Here is a 22,649-nt window from a genome sequence, read left to right as displayed (position 1 = left end):
GACACAGGGTCGTAGTCATGGGCGACTTCAACTTCCCAAATATTGATTGGAAGCTCTTTAGATCAAGTAGATTGGATGGGGCGGTGTTTGTGCAGTGTGTCCAGGAAGCTTTTCTAACGCAGTATGTAGATTGTCCAACCAGAGGGGAGGCCATATTGGATTTGGTACTCGGTAATGAACCGGGACAAGTGGTGGGCTTGTTAGCGGGTGAACATTTTGGTGATGGCGACCACAATTCTGTGACTTTCACCTTGGTTATGGAGAGAGATAGGTGCGCACAAGGAAGATTTTACAATTGGAGGAAGGGAAATTACGATGCTGTAAGACAGGATTTGAGGAGCATACGTTGGGAGCATAGGCTGTCAGGGAAGGATGTGGTGGAAATGTGGAACTTTTTCAAGGAGCAGATACGACGTGTCCTTGATATGTATGTACCGATCAGGCAGGAAAGAAATGGTCGTGTGAGGGAGCCTTGGTTGACGAGGGAGGTTGAATGTCTAGTAAAGAGGAAGAAGGAGGCTTACATAAGGTTGAGGAAACAAGGTTCAGACAGAGCAGTGGAGGGATACAGGATAGCCAGAAGGGACCTGAAGAAAGGGATTAGGAGAGCTAAGAGAGGGCATGAAAAATCCCTGGCGGATAGGATCAAGGATAACCCCAAGGCATTCTATGCGTATGTGAGAAACCTGAGAATGAAGAGAACGAGGGTAGGTCCGATCAAGGACAGTGGTGGGAGACTGTGTATTGAGTCGGAAGAGATAGGAGAGGTCTTGAACAAGTACTTCTCTTCAGTATTTACGAACGAGAGGGACCGTATTTTTGAAGAGGAGAGTGTGAAACGGACTGATAAGCTAGAAGAGATACCTGTTAGGAAGGAAGATGTTTTGGACATTTTGAAAAACTTGAGGATAGACAAGTCCCCCGGGCCTGACGGGATATATCCTAGGATTATGTGGGAAGCAAGAGAGGAAATTGCAGTACCGTTGGCAATGATCTTCTCGTCTTCACTGGCAACTGGGGTGGTACCAGGGGACTGGAGAGTAACGAATGTTGTGCCCCTGTTCAAAAAAGGGAATAGGGATAACCCCGGGAATTACAGGCCAGTTAGTCTTACTTCTGTGGTAGGCAAAGTAATGGAAAGGGTACTGAGGGATAGGATTTACGAGTATCTGGAAAGACACTGCTTGATTAGGGACAGCCAGCACGGATTTGTGAAGGGTAGGTCTTGCCTTACAAGTCTTATTGAATTCTTCGAGGAGGTGACCAAGCATGTGGATGAGGGTAGAGCAGTGGATGTAGTGTAGATGGATTTTAGTAAGGCATTTGATAAGGTTCCCCATGGTAGGCTTATGCGGAAAGTCAGGAGGCATGGGATAGAGGGAAATTTGGCCAATTGGATAGAAAACTGGCTAACCGGTCGAAGTCAGATTGGTGGTAGATGGTAAATATTCAGCATGGAGTCCAGTTACAAGTGGAGTTCCGCAGGGATCAGTTCTGGGTCCTCTGCTGTTTGTAATTTTTATTAATGACTTAGATGAGGGAGTCGAAGGGTGGGTCAGTAAATTTGCAGATGATACAAAGATTGGTGGAGTTGTGGACAGTGAGGAGGGCTGTTGTCGGCTGCAGAGGGACTTAGATATGATGCAGAGCTGGGCTGAGTAGTGGCAGATGGAGTTCAACCCTGCCAAGTGTGAGGTTGCCCATTTTGGAAGAACAAATAAGAATGCGGAATACAGGGTTAATGGTAGGGTTCTTGGTCAGGTGGAGGAATAGAGGGATCTTGGGGTCTATGAACAAAGATCTTTGAAGGTTGCCACTCAGGTGGATAGAGTTTGTAAGAAGGCCTATGGAGAATTATCGCTCATTAGCAGAGGGATTGAATTCAAGAGTCGTGAAGTGATGTTGCAGCTGTACAGGACTTTGGTTAGGCCACATTTGGAGTACTGTGTGCACTTCTGGTCGCCTCACTTTAGGAAAGATGTGGAAGCTTTGGAGAGGGTGCAGAGAAGATTTACCAGGATGTTGCCTGGAATGGAGAGTAGGTCGTACGAGGATAGGTTGAGAGTTCTCGGCCTTTTCTCGTTGGAACGGCGAAGGATGAGGGGTGACTTGATAGAGGTTTATAAGATGATCAGAGGTATAGATAGAGTAGACAGTCAGAAACTTTTTCCCCGGGTACAACAGAGTGTTACAAGGGGACATAAATTTAAGGTGAAGGGTGGAAGGTATAGGGGAGATGTCAGGGGTGGGTTCTTTACCCAGAGAGTGGTGGGGGCATGGAATGCGCTGCCCGTGGGAGTGGTAGAGTCAGATTCATTGGCGATCTTTAAGCGGGATTTGGATAGGTACATGGATGGGTGCTTAATCTAGGATAGAAGTTCGGCACAACATCGTGGGCCGAAGGGCCTGTTCTGTGCTGTATTGTTCTGTTCTGTTCTGTTCTGACCCACTCCTACCCCTCAGTCCCATGTTCCTGTGTTCCATTCCGAACACCAAACCTGTTAGACAGGAGCAATGTGAGGCTACTTACTGCTATAAACTGGTGCACAGAAATAGAGGAGATCATTCAGCCCTTCAAGACTATCACACAAGCTTTGAGGTGATTTGGGAAATGTAATTGGAAAGCCCAGTCTGGGTATGAAAGAGGCCCCTCATCTCTCTTTCCAGAGCTTCTCCTGTCTGCAACTTGTGCTTCATTTATTGGTCATGTCGTAGACACAAATTCACTGTAAATACAGCTGTGGGATATAGGTGGATTAGTGTTACTTCTGCAATTCCATTTTACAAATGAGGTGAACTCACACCAGTGGGTAATTGTTTTAGTCAAGAGCTGAGTCAACAAGAATGGAAACCATGTAGAGGAAATGTAGAATTGTTTTTGTAATAGCTAAAATTGTATGTCAGAATGAAATGTGCCAATGAACAATAGTAGGCACGGTGGGCAAATAGATAAGATGTTGTGAGAGGATGAAGTTAAGCTAGATAGCATGTACAAACAGTAGGTATAAACATCTGCTTCCCACTTTTACGAAAACACAGGAACAAACCCCAATTAAAAGGGTCATAGGGATCAGAACGGCCTCGGGAAAGGCACAGATGAAGGGGGTAGATAATGATGAAGAAAGGATATGCCTAACAATGACCTATAGCAGGGTAAGTTCAAACAGCCTTGTGAGACCAGAAATAAGCATTTTAACACAGACAAGGCCGGATAAGGCAAGAGAAAACAGGGGTAATGGGGGCCGGTCTTAGGGAAGTGGATGATGTAAGCAGGGGAGGGAGCAGTGTAAAACAATAGACATCAAATCATATAAATATTATGTATGAATTGAACCTGGTGTGTATGTCCTCTGCCTTTTTAGACACTGGACATCACACCCACTTGCAAGTGTAAAATAAATGAACCTATTGAATCAGATCTTGTCTCGGACTGAAATTATTGAATTGTGTGAGCTTTGTTTCTCACAATTGGGGGCTCGTCCGGGATTTTCTTCCATCACCGGGGGGAGTGGCTGGCCTTGGACACTGGGTAGACGCGTCCCGTTCCCCATTGAGGAGCGGTCTCCTGTCATGGTTTGGTCAGCTCCCTTGGGTGACTGGTACGAATCCCACAAGAGAGACATCTGAATCAGACAGGGAAAGGAGGTCGATAGAAACTACGGCGACAAGGGGCCAGGCAACTCTGTGCACAGACCAAGGTAAGAAACCTGACTTTTAAGTATTGCCTTGGTGGCCGGGACAAGGGGTATTTACTCGCTGAGGGACTAGCGAAGGCCCCGGGAAATGGGGGGTAGGCAGAGTAGCTGTCACGAAGTACAGGAAGAAGAAAAAGTCCCTGGTAACATTCCTCCTGAAAGTCCGTTGGGGAGGATGTTGCGGGAATGGACAAGCAATACTTGTACAAGGGAAAAGGATAAAAAGAAAATGATTAAATATTGTTGTTTAGTATGGACCAAAGAACCAATCCTTCGTCCGGCTGTCTTCTGGCCAAGGTATGGTTCGGACGAGGATTGGGTCTGTCAGTATTTAGGTTTGTATGTGAATAAGAAACAACCTTTCAGTCAAGAGGAGGCGGAATATGAATCCTGTTGGAAGGGCAGTTTGGGAATGATGGTAGTAAAGACAAAGGATTCCCCCTCTGCCCCACCGATTCCCTGGGATCCTCTTGGCTGTTTGCCTCCCCCATATCATAAAATCAGGTTAGGTGAAAATGGGGGAGGAGGAGAGACAGACAGACAGGGACAGGAAACAGATGATTCACGAGAGGAGGATGAAGGGGCACTGGACGTGGATGTTGTTGTTCCTGACCCTCAATCCTCAGTAAAAGAAAGCACAGCTGCAGTAGATGTAGAGGAGGGCTCCGGAGGATCTAAATCAAAGCCAAAGTGGGGTGGGGGGGGACCAAAAAAAAGGGAAGAACGTAATGACTTATCCCCTTCGGGAGGTACCAATAGGGGATAAAGAGATTGGGTTTGTAAGTGCCCCCCTCAGCAGTGGGGAGGTCAGAACATTTAAAAAAGAAATGAAAGTCCTGGTTGAGGATCCAGTGGGGCTGTCTGAACAAATTGATCAATTTTTGGGGCCCAGTCTGTATACCTGGGCTGAGTTAATGTCTATTTTGAATATATTATTTACTGGGGAAGAAAGGGGACTTGTACGGGGAGCAGCCATTAAAATATGGGACAGGGAACATTCGATTGGAGATGGGGATGCTGGACAGGGAGAGGTGAAGTTTCCCCTTAGAGACCCCCAGTGGGAAAATCAAAATCCGGAGCATAGAGAAGAAATGAGGGAATTGAAAGACCTGATTCTAAAAGGAATAAAAGAGGCAGTTCCGAAGTCACAGAATTTGACTAAAGCCTTTGAAGTTAGACAGGAGAAAGGTTCGACTCCCTCAGCTTTCTTGCAAAGATTAAGAGACTCAATGCGGAAATATTCTGGAATGAACCCTGAGGACCCAGTGGCACAGGTTCTTTTGAAAGTACATTTTGTGACAAAGGCATGGCCAGACATACAGAGAAAGATACAGAAGATAGAAGGGTGGAGTGAAAAGCCATTAGATGAATTGTTAAGAGACGCACAGAAAGTGTTTGTAAAGAGAGAGGATGAGAGACAGAAACAGAAGGTGAAAATGATAGTCGCAACGGTTGATGAGGTAGTTAAGAAAAGAATGGAACCAATATTGAGCAACCAGAGCGGTGGGTGGCAGCATGTAGGACAGAGAGGAAGGGGGAAAGGGAGAGAGAGAGGGAGAGGACAAGGGGGAGTATTTGATAGAGGGTTCGAGCGACAGGGGCAGAGCTGGAAGACTCCACAGGCAGGATGCTATTATTGCGGAAAGATAGGGCACTTTAAGCGGGAATGTCCGGCTCTGAAAAGGGAAGAGAGGGCAATTCCGCTTATGAATTTTGATGAAGAATAGGGGTGTCAGGGGTTCCTGCCCTCGGGAGCCCACCAGGAACCCTTGATAAACCTGAAGGTGGGACCCTATAGGGAAGAGGTAGTCTTCCTAGTAGATACGGGGGCAGCACGGTCATCACTGAATTTTAAACCAAAGAAAGTAGAAATGTCGACACGGTCAATTACTGTTTCAGGGGTTAAAGGGGAGGGATTTACTTTCCAGTTTTTGAACCTATGATGATAGAAGGTCCTAAGGATAGGGTCAAAGGGGAATTGTTGTATATCCCTGATATAGGAAGTAACTTACAAGGGAGAGATTTAATTATCCTCTTAGGACTGGAGATTGGAATTCAGGAAAAAAAAATTTTGTACAAATGGCAATGTTGACAGAGGATATGGAGAGAAAGATAGACCCTATTGTATGGGCTAGAGAAGGGAATCGTGGAAAATTACAGATCCCCCCCTTGAAATAAATTTAAAAAGGAAAGGGGACGTTGTCTGTGAGCGACAATATCCCATGTCCATAGAAGGTAAACGAGGACTGCAGCCAGAAATTGAAGGATTGATTAGAGATGGATTGTTGGAGCCATGTATGTCTCCTTATAATACCCCAATATTACCAGTGCGGAAATCCGATGGAACTTATCGATTGGTGCAGGATTTGAGAACATTAAATCAAATAGTACTGATCAGGCACCCAGTGGTGCCAAACCCCTATACCTTATTAAGAAAGATCCCTCATGACCACAAATGGTTTAGTGTGATAGATTTAAAGGATGCCTTTTGGGCCTGTCCCTTGGCAGAGGAAAGAAGGAATTTGTTTGCCTTTGAGTGGGAAGACCCTAAGACAGGACGAAAACAGCAATACCGATGGACTGTGCTTCCCCAGGGGTTTACGGAATCCCTGAATTTATTTGGACAGATGTTAGAACAAGTATTGGAGAAATTTAGCAGCCCCAAGGGGACTACCCTGTTGCAGTATGTAGACGACCTCTTAGTAACAGGAAAAAGAAGAGAAAGAGTAGTAGAAGCCACTAACAAATTATTGAATTTCCTGGGTCAGCAGGGACTGCGGGTATCTAAAAACAAACTACAATATGTGGAGCAAGAAGTGAAATACTTGGGACATTTAGTTAGTGACGGAAAGCGAACCGGAACGGATAGAGGGAATAGTGGGGATGCCATTGCCCAGCACTAAAAGGGAGTTATGCAAATTTTTAGGTCTAACGGGTTATTGCAGATTGTGGATTGATTCCTATGCACTGAAGACTAAGAAATTATATCTCAAACTATTAGAGGGGGAACCAAAATGTCTAAGTTGGGATGATGAGGAAAAATAACTAGTTGAGAAACTCAAAAGAGATCTGATCCATGCCCCCGTGTTAGCCTTACCTTCTCGAGATAAACCTTTCCACCTCTTTGCTACCGTGGATAAGGGAGCGGCTTTGGGAGTATTGACCCAGAGGTGGGGAGGAATGAGACAACCAGTAGCATATCTTTCGAAGCTACTGGATCCAGTATCCCGGGAGTGGCCAGTGTGTGCAGGCTGTGGCTGCCACTGCACTGTTGGAGGAAAGCAGAAAGCTTACATTTGGGGGCGCCCTAATAGTAAGCACTCCACACCAAGTGAGAACAATCCTAAACCAAAAAGCTGGGCGATGGTTGACAGACTCGCGGATTCTGAAATATGAGGCAATATTAATAGAAAAGGATGTTCTAGTGTTGGTCACTGACAATTGTTTAAATCCAGCTGCCTTTCTTTGGAAAGGGGAAGGAGACTCTTCTCAGAATCCAGGGCACGATTGCCTTGACATTATAGAATACCAAACTAAGGTCCGCATGGACCTCAGAGATGTTCCATTTCATGCAGGGGTTAGACCTTTTATAGACGGATCATCCCGGGTGATTGAAGGGAAAAGATATAATGGGTATGCAGTCGTGACGGGACAAACAGTAGTGTGGTGGAGGCAGGACGGTTGCCAAATGAGTGGTCAGCTCAGACTTGTGAACTCTATGCATTGGAAAGAGCCCTTAGAGCATTAGAGAATAAAGAGGGAACAGTATACACTGACTCTAAATATGCATTTGGTGTTGTGCACACTTTCGGCAAGATATGGCAGGAACGAGGGCTGATGAACAGCCGAGGGAAAGAATTAGTACATGAAGAATTGATTAAACGGGTCTTGGAGTCCCTATTACTTCCCCGAGAAATAGCAGTAGTGCATGTAAATGGTCATCAGAAAGGAAATGAACTAGAAGTTAGGGGGAATAGATTAGCCGGTGAGGTGGCTAAGGAAGCAGGCCTGAACCCACAAGAAGTGGTGATTCATTCCCTAATACCTACTGTTCCAGGTCCTCGGGAAGCTCCTATATTTACTGAAAGCGAAGAAAATGAATTGAGAGATTTAGGAGCTGTAAAAACAGCAGACGGGCATTGGAGGTTACCTGATGGAAGGGAAATGTTAAACAAAATGATGATGCGAGAGATTATGGCTGTCCTACACCAAGGCAGCCATTGGGGAGTACAAGCAATGTGTGATTTAGTTCTTAGGGAATATGGATGTAAAGGAATATATACAATTGCTAAACAAATATGTGAGGGATGTATCATATGCAGAAAGGTAAATAAGAAAGTCTTGAGAAAACAGACCCCGGGAGGAAGAGACCCAGGATTGAGACCTTTCCAGAGTATACAAGTGGATTATACTGAACTCCCCAGGGTAGGCAGACTAAAATATATGTTGGTCATAGTAGATCACTTATCTGGTTGGGTTGAGGCATACCCCCTAGCTACCGCCACTGCAAGTGGAGTGTCTAAAACAATATTGGAGCACATAATTCCCCGATATGGGCTCGTGAACCATATTGATTCCGATCAAGGAACTCACTTTACTTCTAAAGTGTTACAGGGGGTAATGAAATGGTTGGGAATTTCCTGGGAGTTCCATAATCCGTGGCACCCGCCATCATCGGGAAGGGTTGAGAGAATGAACCAAACACTCAAATGACAGCTCTCTAAATTGATAATAGGAACCAGACTCCCTTGGACCAAATGTTTACCGATAGCTCTCTTGCAAGTACGAACAGCCCCAAGGAAAGACTTGGGACTATTCCCCTATGAAATCTTATTTGGATTACCTTACTTGGGAACGAATGGAGAATTGCCAATTCCCGAAACTAAAGATTTGTTTTTAAAGAAGTACATACTGGGTTTGTCCTCCTCTTTGTCTTTCCTCAGGAAACAGGGTTTATTGGCACAGACTCCACCCCTTGAATTCACCGTTCATTCCATCCGGCCGGGCGATTGGATCTTAGTAAAATCATGGACAGAGACTAAATTGCAGCCGGACTGGGAAGGGCCGTACCAGGCTCTTTTGACGACCGAAACGGCAATAAGGACAGCGGAGAAAGGCTGGACTCACTACACTCTGATCAAAGGGCCAGTGGACCCTCCCGTGGAGAAAGAAGTCTGGACAGCCGAATCAACGCAAGATCCGCTGAAACTCAGACTAAAGAGACTTTGAGTAACTAATTATACAGTGGCGACGCGAGCGCGGGATTATTTCTGTAAGATTGTATATTAAGTCTTTTTGTGCTTCAGCATGATGTTTAGAATACTGGGAATGCTTAGAGTTATGATGCTAGCTCTCTTAGTATTGGCACTTCATCAAATATCATTTTCATATGTATTATTAACGGTTCCTGAATCTGATAACCCACAAGTAATAGACGCTGATGTATGTAGCTTAGTAAATTGTGGGGATGTAGATAATCAGAGACAGTATCGCAGCTCTGAGATACATCTTAAGTCCGAAGGGGATGGCCTTGGGGACGGTACTTGGTATAATGGTCTTGTCACAGTACACCGGGCCCCCTTCCGACCAGCTCGCGATTGCCCTGATAAAAAGTGTAACCCAATATACCTAACAATAAGGAAAACCACATGGCACGAAACAATCCTGGGTGGGGCCACCTATGAGATACAATTAAACGAACCATTTGGGATAGAAATGAAAGCAAATGGGAAGGATTTCTTGGGCTGTTGTTTCCGAATTAGTGTAGGACAGGGAAAACGGGTAGAACTACTGGGTAATAAGATACAATCTTTCACCCCTCCCGATGATCCTAAAGTAGTAAAATTTATAGAGGTAAATGACTTGAAACAGACCATTGAAATAGAAACTGGGTACGGGGATGCAAATGCCTGGGTTGAATGGGTAAAGTGTACTGTAAAAAGTCTGAACAAAAGCAATTGCTATGCATGTGCCTCCAGTCGGCCAGTGGCCCAGGTGGTTCCCTTTCCGCTCGGGTGGAGGCGAGACAGGAAGGGCATGAAATGTATGATAGCCCTGTATCAGGATGAGACTGCATGGAATGATAGGAATTGTACCTCCCTATCTCAGATGTTCCCTCCCTCGGAGAAGAATGATGTAAAAGGTCCCCCCCTGTTTTCTGCCGCAGTTGGAAATCACACCTCGTGTGTGCGTAGACGAGGTACAAGTCGGTCGAAAGATTTGGGGGAGCTGAAACTATGTACAGAGATTAAGAATGTCACCGAAACGGAGAAGGGAGGGAACTAATCAGCATTAAATGTTCCCCGAGCGGATCTGTGGTGGTACTGTGGAGGCAAAATATTGAGACCCACCTTACCTCCGGATTGGAGAGGGATATGTGCAATTGTACAATTGGCAATTCCATTTACCCTGGCATTTGAGAAGGAAACGATAGGAGGGAAAAAGGGAAGGGGTAAGAGATTACTGTTAGACACTTCTTTCGATGACAGGATTTATCTTGATTCAGTAGGAGTCCCTAGCGGAGTACCGGATGAATTTAAGGCTCGTAACCAGATTGCAGCAGGCTTTGAGTCAGCTCTCTTTTGGTGGGTAACAATTAATAAAAATGTAGATTGGATAAATTACATTTTCTATAATCAACAGCGATTTATAAATTATACAAGAGATGCGGTTAAAGGAATATCAGAACAGCTTGATGCGACAAGTAGGATGGCATGGGAAAATAGAATAGCCCTTGATATGATTCTAGCAGAAAAAGTGTGTGTGTGTGTGATGTTAGGAAGAAGCTGTTGCACCTTTATTCCTAATAACACTGCGCCTGATGGTTCAATTACTCGGGCCTTAAGGGGATTGACTACCTTAGCAGAGGAACTGGCTGAGAATTCAGGAGTAGATACATCTCTCACAGGTTGGCTGGAATCATGGTTTGGGAAATGAAAGGGGGTGGTGGTTTCTATCCTTACTTCCCTGATAGTAGTAGTCGGGGTATTAGTAGCCATTGGCTGCTGTATCATACCCTGTATACGAGGACTCACCCAAAGGTTGATTGAAACAGCCTTAATGAAACAGATGCCCCTAAAAGGGAATCAGGCTGAAGGACTTTATCGACTAAATAATGAGGAGATGAGTGAGACCAAGATGGATGAAATCTCCGGGATGATGCTTGCGAATTTCGGGAGCGATGCTTAAAAACAAAATATTTGCAGAAGATAACAAATGGTAACTAAAAGAAAGAGGGGGAATTGTGGGATCTAGGTGGATTAGTGTTACTTCTGAAATTCCATTTTACAAAGGAGGTGAACTCACACCAGTGGGTAATTGTTTTAGCAAGAGCTGAGTCAACAAGAATGGAAACGATGTAGAGGAAATGTAGAATTGTTTTTGTATTAGCTAAAATTGTATGTCAGAATGAAATGTGCCAATGAACAATAGTAGGCACGGTGGGCAAATAGATAAGATGTTGTGAGAGGATGAAGTTAAGCTAGATATGCATGTACAAACAGTAGGTATAAACATCTGCTTCCCACTTTTACGAAAACACAGGAACAAACCCCAATTAAAAGGGTCATAGGGATCAGAACGGCCTCGGGAAAGGCACAGATGAAGGGGGTAGATAATGATGAAGAAAGGATATGCCTAACAATGACCTATAGCAGGGTAAGGTCAAATAGCCTTGTGAGACCAGAAATAAGCATTTTAACACAGACAAGGCCGGATAAGGCAAGAGGCAAACAGGGGTAATGGGGGCCGGTCTTAGGGAAGTGGATGATGTAAGCAGGGGAGGGAGCAGTGTAAAACAATAGACATCAAATCAGATAAATATTATGTATGAAATCAACCTGGTGTGTATGTCCTCTGCCTTTATAGACACTGGACATCACACCCACTTGCAAGTGTAAAATAAATGTCACTATTGATTCAGATCTTGTCTCGGACTGATATTACTGAAGTGTGTGAGCTTTGTTTCTCACACAGCCCACATACCTCACCAATCAATGGCTCACAAAATCCTCTGGTCTCCCTGACTGCAACATTCAATAACAGAACATTCATGAAAATAACACCCACTTACTTTCCAATAACAGAATGTGTGAATATTAAAAACAGGGGCAGATCATTCACTCCCCAAGCCTGCTTTGCCCTTCACTAAGATCATGATTGATCTGTTCTTGTTCTCAAATCCTCTTTTATACAGAATTCTTCAAAGCCCTCAACTCCGTTACAGGTCAATATCCATCGACCTCCTCTTCAAATACTTTCAGTCATCTAGCTTCCTGAACACTCTTGAGAAGAGAAATCCTGACATTCAATACCCACCTGTGTGAAGAAAGCACTCGCTGCTCCTATATCATGGCTTATTGATATGAACAAAAGAAGTTGACACAAGGGTTCAAGTAAAAATGACTGGCCCCGATATCAAGGCAGTGGTTAACTTCTGCTGGCATCAAGGAGCTTTACAAAACTGGATTTAATGGGAATCAGAGAAAACTCTCCAGTGTTTGGAGTCAAACATGGCACAACGGAAGATGTTCGTCATCTCCGCCCTGGGTAACCTCTGTGGGAGATCCTCAGGGTAGGTTCCCCTTCACAAACATCTTCAGCTGCTTTATCAATGTCTCCCCGCCCCCACCTACCCCACCATAAGATCAGAAGTGGGGATGGTCACTGAAGATTCCACAATGTTCAGAATGTTTTGACACCGTCAGCTCCTGAACTGGTCTGTGTCCATGTGCAGCAATACCCAGACTCCATTGAGGCTTGTGCTGTTAAAGTGTCTGTAACATTCATGTAACAGCACTTCCTGACACTGCGCATTGCCACAGTAAAACAAGAGTTCATTCAGCACCTCACGCTAGTTTCACAGGAATATGAGGAAGTCATTCAGCCCATTGACATTATTGGATAAGAACAGGGACAGCCCATTCAGTGCCTCCAGCCTATTACTCAGCAAGAGAAGGAGCCTAGTGTGATGGGCCACACCACAGCCCCTCGAAAATATTTGAAGGCAGTAGCCTGGACTCTAATGTTTTCTTATTTTAAAGGAAATGTATACTGTCCATCCCACCTACAATGTGACTGGACAAACTACTCGGTGTGAAGCAAAACACCATCTACTTAAACATGAAAGATACGATGAAACCAAAGGAAGAGGAATCTAGAATAACTTAATTCTATTAACAAAATAATTGATCTTCGAACTATTACTAATGAACTGATCCTATATACGATAATCCCATAAACACAGCCCCTGGCAAAAAAGAATATTCAGACACAGATTATCACAAACATTTCTCCAATCCAGGAATTTAAAACAGCATTAAGAGAAAATTCAGAAAGAGTAGCAGCCAGGAGACATTCACTGAAGGTTCCAACTCTGTGGGGACCCCAATAGTTTCTGATGTTACTGAGAAACCAAAATCCAGTGATCCTAATCTGTGAGAGCTGGCCACAACCATTCAGGCTGCATTAAAATTAACCTAAGGACTCACTGGCTGTTTACTCAAGTGGTCTGAACTAACCAGCTTGGTTACGATCATTCAATCTCTCTCTGAAAAGAAAGCAGGATAAAATAACCTCTTGAAGCTGCAGCAATATCGCACTTTCAGCACATCGAGCTGTCAACAGGAACCAGGGGTAACCCAAACAGGCCCTTGGCCCTGAGTGATCGGACGAGGAAGAAGCCAGTCAGTCCCTTGAGTCACTTAGACAGCAATAAGATGAAGCCATTCAGCCCCTTGAGTCACTTCATCAGCAACAAGGGGAGGCCATTCAGCCCCTCGAGCCACTTATACAGGAACAGGAGGAGGCCATTCACGCCTCAACGCACTTACACAGCGACAGAATGAAGTAATTGATGCTAATTCCTGATGAATGGCTCATGCCCGTTACGTCGATTCTCCTGCTCCTCGGATGCTGCCTGACTTGTTGTGCCTTTCCAGCAATCCACTCTCTACTCTGATCTCCTGCATGGGCAGTCCTCACTGTCTCCTAATTGATGCTTTAACATGATGAATACGTGGAGCAGAGGCTGCACAGACAGACTGTTCCGCGTTATTCCTCCTGGCTCCATTGCTTATGATACACATATGGGACTTTAACGTGGTTTTCTCGCTGTGAGGATTGAAGCCATATGTCTTGTGTGAAGTTTCAATAGGCATCTTCCATCTCTGAGAAGCCAGCCTGGTGTTCTCTATGGAGAGCAAATGCTGGTGGGAATGGCTACGTGTTTCAGAAGGAAGGTATTGTGGCTACTGAACATGGCGTTCAGTACGGGAAAGTTAATTAAGGCACATAAACAATTAGCAAAGCCACGTTAGACTGATGAATGGACTCTCTAAGTTCAAATCATGCTGATCTTGTTCATGTAGATCATGTCTAGTGCATGTCCTGTGCAGTATAACCTGTGTTCCTTACTCTGTCCAAGTCTATTTCCACCCTATGATCTGCCTGGCCATGCTGATATTGATCTGCCTTAACTGCTCATAAATAAAGTATTTCCCTGTACTGAGGTACACGTGACAATAACTCAGATCAATTAATCCTGGTTAAAGTAAGGAATTTCTCACCCCATCAATGTCTCTTTTGGAAATAATTGATCGCTGCCACTCCTCATGTTTTAGCATTGCCATTTCTTCATCTCACACAGCTCCACAGACTAAACCACAACGTCTTCACTCTATCCTTATGTTACCATCACCTCGGTCTGGGGTAAGGAGATCATTCCTTACAAGGGCGATCAAATCGGTAGAGAGTGCCCCAAATAATCTCTCAGCAAGTCTACAACATCAGGAAGATGGCTTTACTTATGTAATCGAATCTTCTTACAATGAAGGACAGCATACTATTGACTGCATCCATTACTTACACAGGGTTTGATTCGGACTGGTCAGCATAGACTTGAAAGTGGGATAAAATGCAATTGCAAATTTGTTAAGAGTTCTTTGATGTAGTGACCAGGAAGGTTGACGAGGGTAAAGTGCTAGACGTAGTCTCAATGGATTTCAGTAAGGCCTTTGATAAGGTTCCACACGGCAGGCTGCTCTGGATGGTTCCATCACGTGGAATGCTGGGGGAATTGGCCAATTGGATACACAGTTGGCTTGATGATGGGAAGCAGAGGGTTTAGTGGACAGATGCTTGTCGGACCGGAGGCTGGGTCCATTGCTATTTGTTATCTATGATTTGGTTGAGAATGTACAAGGCATGATTAGTAGGTTTGCAGGTGACACTAAAATAAGTGGTAGTGTGATCAGTGAGGTAGTTTATCAGAAATTGCAGCATAACCTTAATCAAGTGGGGAAGTGGGCCGTAAAATGGCAAATGGAAATTAATACAGATGTGTGAGGTCTTGCATTTTGGAAACTCAAATTAAGGTAGGAGTTTCATAGTGAATGGGAGAGCCTTAAGGGCTGTAGTGGGCAGAGAGACCTTGGCGTTCAGGTGCATGGTTCTCTCAGAGTTGTCACATGTAGACAGGGCCGTGAAGAAGGCTCTTGACACACTGGCCTTCATCAGGCAGGACATTGAGTATCGATGTTGGGAATTTATGTTGCAGTTACACAGGAATTTGGTCAGGCGGCACTTGGAGTATTGTGTTCAGTTTTTGTCACGTTGTTTTAAGGAGGATGTAACGAAATGAGAAAGAGTGCAGACGAAATTTACGAAGACTTTCCAGGACTCAATGGTCTGAGTTATAGGGAACGGTTGGAAAAGCTAGGAACTTTTATTTAGATGGTAGGAGTTTGGGCGGGGACCTTATAGAGCTGTACACGATCGTGAGGGTTTATGGATAGGGTGAATGATCTCAGTCTTTTTCCAAGGTTTAGAGAATCGAGAACTAGAGGGGATCAGTTCTATGTTAGAGGGGAAGGAATAAAAGGGAACCTGAGGGGCCACTTCTTTACACAGAGGGCTGGTACGTGGATGAGCTGCCAGCAGATGTGGTTGGTGGTGCGGTGCATTAATAACATTTCAAAAGCATTTGGATAAATATGTGGATAGGAAAGGACTAGAAGGATATGGGCCAACTGCATGGAAATGGGGTAAGCGTGGATGGACATTTAAAAGGTGGAGTCGAACCCATCTGTTAATTAAACCCAAACACCCAGAAAAGCTCACCTCACCTTGAAATCTGTTAAAATATGAGTCACACAGATCTCCTAAATTCCACTATTTTAAAAAAAAGAACAAGTTAGTTTCTTAACTTTAATAGTGAACATTAAACAACAACTATTAACAAACACAAGCCCCTCTTTTCTTAGCTACTTACTATCTGACTCCAACTCTTTAAAAATATGCTGTTCCAACAACCCACATATGAAGTATTACAATCTCAAGACCACACTGTCTCTATCTACCCCGCTGTGTTCACTCTTTCAGTTGCTGATCTCCCTGGGCCATGTTTTTTTAACTGCAAGTAGGTTTTACATGAACATGTGTCTTTGATAGAGAGTGATTGAGATGGTCAGTTAGCACTTCTGCTCTACAGCAGTTACACTGCTGTTGGATGGCTGCGGCTCTCCCTCTAGTGTTCAAAATGCTGGGATTTTCTACTTCCCATGATACAATAATTCTCATAATTTGATTGCTTTCCAGGTTTCCAAACAATAATATTCGAATTCTGTTGGCTTCTTCTATTCTGAGCGTTATTTAAAATCCTTGGTTATATTTGAATTGGTGTCAAAACAGCTTTGTCTTACCTAATTGTTACATGTGGAACAGCCTGACCTTTAGCTGGCATCTATCGCTGTACTTTCTATTCAGCAAAACACGTTCTGTCTTAAAGTGACCAGACATGCTTTCAGCTTCATAACACCTCCCCACTTCAGAAAAAAATGAACCATCAGAATGAAAAGATAACTTCATTTATTTTCCTCTAATTCTTAATCCCATTATTATGAAATACATTCATTCTAATTCTGCAGAGATATATAACACTGGAATAAGTCAAATCTTATCTACGCTTAGTCCTTTAAATCCTCGATAACACATCTGCTATCACATATTAACGATCCACAGCATATACATTTTGTAAGTTTAAAGTCGGTAAGATAAGACTCCAATGAAATAGTCTCATATTCTGGTCTTTAAATATTCCAGAAAATGCAAGAGGATTGTTGTTGTCCACAACCATCTCCGACAATTTGTTTGTCATATAAACATTAAAATATTGCCAGGCCATTACGAATAATTCTTTTTCAATAATGGAGATTTTGTATTTTTTTTCTCTGGTGAATATTGCGTTTTCTCGACAAGTAGCCAATTGGTCATTCAATTCCATCATCATCTTTCTGTATTAATACATCGCCAACACCTATACCCCGAGCATCAAACGCAATTTTCAAAGGGTTTCAAAATACTTGGTGCAGATAAAACTGGTGTGGTGATTAATCCTGCTTTAAAATTCTCAAAAGCCTCCTGGCATTGTTCTGTCCAACACAATTCTGTTCCCTTCTTTAATAAATCCATCAGTGGTGCCAAAACGTCGCCGAAGTTTGCAACAACCTCCCGATCGAATCCACTCAGTCCCAAAAATCGAAGCACCTCTTTCTTCAAGAATGGTTGTGGAAATTCCTCAAAGCCCTTCGTCTTTGTGTTCCATGGGGTCAACCTTCCATGTCCAATGTAATGTCCCAACAAAGTCACCTCTGCCTTCGTGAATTCTGTTTTCTTTACGTTTATAACCAAGTTTGCTTCTTGTAATCGTTCAACATGCTCAGCCAACTGTAACATGTGAGCTTTCAATCACTTGCTAAAGATCACTACATCATACAGATAAACTGCACAATTTGTCCATCTGGCCACAACTCTGTTCCTGAATTTTAATGTATTTTGGTGCCTTATTCATTCATATGAAATACTCGGTAACGTTTTTGTTATATCCAGTATTTTTACGAGATAGATTAACTGACTCAACCTTTTTTTAAATTTGAAAGAGACCACTAAAACTGGCTTTGCCGAGATTTCCTACCACTGATAGCAATATTAATACGTCATTCCCTTATCAAGATTGGGGACGTAACGGTGAGAGTGAGTGACAGGGTGTCAGTTCCAGGAAAGCAGTTTGTTCTTGGGAACGAATTAACAGGATACAAGGTGGGAGAGGCATCCCTGTGGTGGAGAAGTCACAGGAAGACTCGGGAACTGGGGAATTGAAAGAAAAATGCTCAGGAATCTTTCCAGACTATGTAGTAACATGATCCCATAAATTACAGCAGGAAGGAAAAATTTAAAAAAAGGCAAAGGAGTTGATGTTCAGTTACCTGACAGCCTGTTTGATGTAACAGTGCAGAAAAAAACCTGAACAGGCAGAGGGTCAGGCAGAGGTGGGAAACCGTCAAAGTTTCAGAGTTTTTATCTGTCAACTGCTTCACTCTATGCTGTGTCCTCTTCAGGTGCTGTTTATATAACTCACCTACTCCATATAATCTCTCCCTCAACTCACATACATCATCCAACTGTGAGATCTCTGACTTCGGTCCTGTCAATTTATATTTAATTTATTTCAAGGACCTCTCACTTCATGTACGATTATTAACTCAATGGAAGTAAACTGAGTAGATTTATTTGGGGCATCTCCGATGGCAAGCAATTTAATGGGACACTTTTATCCCAATCATTCAGGCAACCATGACAGTACGCTGTTAACATGGTCTTCACCATCTGATGCTAACTTTCCAAGGCTCACTGGGATTCAGGCTGGGACGCGCTTGATTTGAAATGCTGTCTGCCTAAGCTACCCATGACTTCCTTAAACAGCTGAACGGTAAAATGTGACCCTTGATCTGACTGAATCTCTCTGCATAAACCACAGCGAGTAAAGAAGGTTAACAACTCCTCCACGTCCCTTTTTGCCTTATCACTCCATAATGGAATTGCCTCCGGAAATCTGGGAGACACATCCACTATCATCAGCAAATATTGGTTTCCACTTTTATTTCAGAAAGGGGAGCTACACAATTAATCATAACCCACGTGAAAGGTTCTTTGAATATCGGAATTGGCAACAAAAGTGCTGGTTTTATTACTGTCTGTGACGTACCTACCATTTGACATTCCTTCCTGCTGTAACTTATGACAGTGGGTTCTTGTTACTACACAGCCTGAAAAAAATCCTGGGTATTTTTCTTTTAACTCCCCAGTTCCCTAGTCTTTCTTTGACTTCTCCACCACAGGGGTGCCTCTCCCACCTTGGATCTTTTTCAAACATTCCCAAAACAACCTGCATTCCTGCAACTGACAATCTGTCACTCACTCTCACCGTTACTTCCCCAATCTTGATTTGGCACTCCAACCTGATGTTACAAAGGGTACGCTTAATATCTGTCCCCATTCAACAGATTATCACACTCTTGAGTACCATGTCAGGAAGAGTGAAAATACTTCTATCACCTACTATTAGAGGCTAAGAGACAGTGAGGACTGCAGATTTTTGAGATCAGAGTTGAAAAGTTTGGGGCTGGAAAAACATGGAAAGTCAGGCAGCATCCGAGGGAGAGGAGAATCGACATTTCAGGCACAAGTCCTTCATTAGGAAAGTAGGGGGTAAGGGAGGGGGAAGTTGTTGTGAAATAAATAGAAGGGTGGGAGTGGAGCTGGGTGGAAGGGAGCTCGGAAGGCGATAGGTAGATGTAGGTGGGGTGTGAGGGTGATAGGTCCGAGAGGAGGGTGAAGTGGATAGGTGGTAGAACAGTTGAAACCGTCAAACTATACAACATCAACGTTGACTTCACCAATTTCCAAATCGCCCCGCCCCCAACCTTATTCCAGATCCAAACGTTGAACTTAGCACTGCCCTCTTGCACTGCCCTAACTGTCCATCTTCCTTCGCACCTATCCCCTCCAACATATCACTGTCACTCCCACCTACATTTCCTATTTTCCCACCTACATTTTCCTAACCTCCTATTTATCTTTCAGCCCCCTTGTCCCGCCACCACATTTCTGCCGATGGGTTTATGCCTGATATGTCGATTGTCCTGCTCTTCGAATGCTGCCTGATCTGTTGTGCTTTTCCAGTGCCCCAACGTCTCAACTTTACCAGAGACTGAGCAGATCCCGTATCTTACAAAATCTTCTTGTCCTTACAAAATCCCGTATCTTCTTGTCCTTCTCCACCTGTTCTTTCTGAGTAAACTTCAACCACAGAGGCGAATTCTTTATAGAGATCAGGCAATGCCTCCATACACAGCCCCTGCCTCGGTTGTGCAATCTCCTGTAGCTCCACGGCTCCACTTGGGGTCTCCTTTTCCAGTTTCACTCATGTCACTGTTTTAACCTCTTGCACACACCTTTTCCCAAAGTGCCTTCCTTCAACCCCTAGTACTGTGTGTTTCAGCTTACTGCAGTAAAAACACCTTTTTCCCAGTGCCCTTCTTAAACCATCGGTACTGGAATTTTTTTGTGTTCCACTCCCTTATAGTGAGAACACCTGAGGCATTTCATCACCTTTTAACCCCCTTGGACTTTTTCTTTCACCTGTGGTAAACTATTGCTCTTGTGTTTTACTCGTTTTGTAGTGTAGGATCGCCCCTTCTCCCAATTTCTATCCATCACAGGATGAAAATCCACCCTGAAGCCAAATTTCTTCTCATGCACCAATGCATATTTACCTGCCATTTCTGCCACGCTTCTCATTTCTTGAACTTTCCATTCATTCACATGAATTCTTACCATCTCTGGAAGTGAGTCGTTAAACTCTTCCAGCAGAATAATCTCCCTTCGAGCCTCACAGGTCTTGTCTATTTTTCAGGCCTGCACTCATTTCTCAAAATGTCTGCGGTTACTTTCTTTCAAACTCAAAATCAGCCTGACCAGGTTCCGTCTCTATATTTCTGAACAGCTGTCTATATGCTTCTAGTACCAATTCATAAGCACTCAAAATGGCCTGTCTGTCATCTGTATAATCTCTTGCTCCCTCATTTTAAGCACAACACATATCTTTCAAGCTGTGCCCACCAGCTTAGTCTGAACTACAATTACCCACAAGTTCCCTGGACACGCCATCTGCCAAGCCAATTTTGCAAATATAACAAAAAAGGTTTTGACATTTTCCTCACCGAAATATGGCAATATATTAACATAGTAGAAAACATCTCTACGTTCTCCCTTCATCTTCATCCTGCTAATTTAACTTTCTTACCAGATTCCAAATATCTGAATTTCAAATTCCCCTCTCTTTTTCCTCTCTTTCTCTTTTTTCTCTCTCTCTTTCTGTCTCTTTCTTTTTCTTCTCACTCATGTTGCCACATGTGCAATTTAAGTTTTTCTAACTCGCCTGCAGTTGCCTGTTTCTCTGATACACCAAAGTGCTTGACGAACTCCATTACAATTTCAGCATTTCTTTTGTTCGCTGCTGTAACCCAAATCTAATCTACTTGTTAATTCTAAAAGTCTGCCCTTCCTTTGTCTTTCCACGCCTTCTTGGCAAATTTGGGAATCACCTTCAAACCCCAGAGCCTCTTTAGTAACGTTAAAAGCAATTTATTTTAATTTTACAAGGAAGCAAAATTAAATGAATTTTCTCACCTGTTTTATTTGAAGGTCGAGGTCACGAACTGCCATGTGATGGAATCAGCTGGGTCCTTTTGTACCCAAAATCTGTTCAGATCTGTCCAAATCCCATACGACGAGCCCTCAAACCATTATGATGTCAATGTCGAACCCCTCTGTTAATTAAAACCACACACCCAGAAAAGCTCACCTCACCTCATACTCTGTTAAAACATGAGTGACAAAGTCGTCCCAAATTCCACTATTAAAAGAAAAATAACAATGTAAAAATATGTAAGTTAACTCGCTGAACTGGATTGTTTGTTTTCAGATGTTTTCTTACCATGACGAGGTAACATAATCAGTTAGAGTCTCCGGTGATACGCTGGTGGTATGTCCCCCCTCTCTATTTATAGGTTTTGGTTTCTTAAGCTGGGTGATGTCATTTCCAGTTCTTTTTTTCAAGGGGAGGTAGATAGGATCTAAATTGATGTGTTTATTCATGTACTCCTGGTTAGAAGACCATGCCTCTCAGAACTTTCGTGCGTGTCTTTGTTTCACCTTTCCTAGGATGTGTGCATAGTCCCAGTCAAAGTGGTGTTCTTCCTTGTCTGTATGTATGGAAACTAGTGATAGTGGGGTATGTCTTTTGGTGGCCAGTTGGTGTTCATGTATCCTGGTAGCACGACAACAGGACAGTTTGAAATGGAGGAAAAATGATTTTAGATACACTGTTTAATCAGTGTGTGTTCAGATAAGGAAGATTGTTCATATGTGTACAACACATTCTGAATGAATAACGGAGACACAGTTAACAAAAAATGATGCACATGATGTATAACATTTATGAAGCATTAAAACATTATTTTATCCTCATCTAAGTGATAATATCCCCTTCTCTCAACGTTCCCCCTTTTCTGGGATTCCCTACTCTTGTCTCCCATTCTTTTCAGAATGTGTGTTATAAATCCTAGTTAAGGTGTCCCAACTTATTTCAGTTAATCCCATTTCTACGACGAATTAAATATATTGGCCTGTTGGGTTCTTTCCGAAACTACTGTCTGTCATATTATTGGAGAGAAAAATTCTGGCATCAGACCCAGCATTTGAACATATTACTCTGCTGTACATGTACTGTACAAAGGACCACAACACACAGGGATTGTCAAAACGTTGAAGGATGTACAACTACTTCTTTCGATAATCTCGTTTTATCATTGTTCTTATCTCCACATGTAGATACTGTCTCTCGTTCTCTCTTATTATCTAGTGAAGAAATCCCCCAATTATTCTTCGTGTCCCATCTCTCAAAACTCCTTCTTTCGGTTTATATCTATTGCTCTCATCTCGATGTAATGTGATTATAAGTGAGTGGAGTTGGCCAGAGTTAATTGGAAGGGAAGCCGAAAAGGAAAGACCATGGAACAGCAATGGCAGGAGTTTCTGTTGATAATTCGGAGGGTA

The sequence above is a fragment of the Chiloscyllium punctatum genome, chromosome 19 (genome assembly GCF_047496795.1).
Source record: "Chiloscyllium punctatum isolate Juve2018m chromosome 19, sChiPun1.3, whole genome shotgun sequence".
Lineage (NCBI taxonomy): Eukaryota > Metazoa > Chordata > Chondrichthyes > Orectolobiformes > Hemiscylliidae > Chiloscyllium > Chiloscyllium punctatum.
This window is presented reverse-complemented; position numbering follows the sequence as displayed.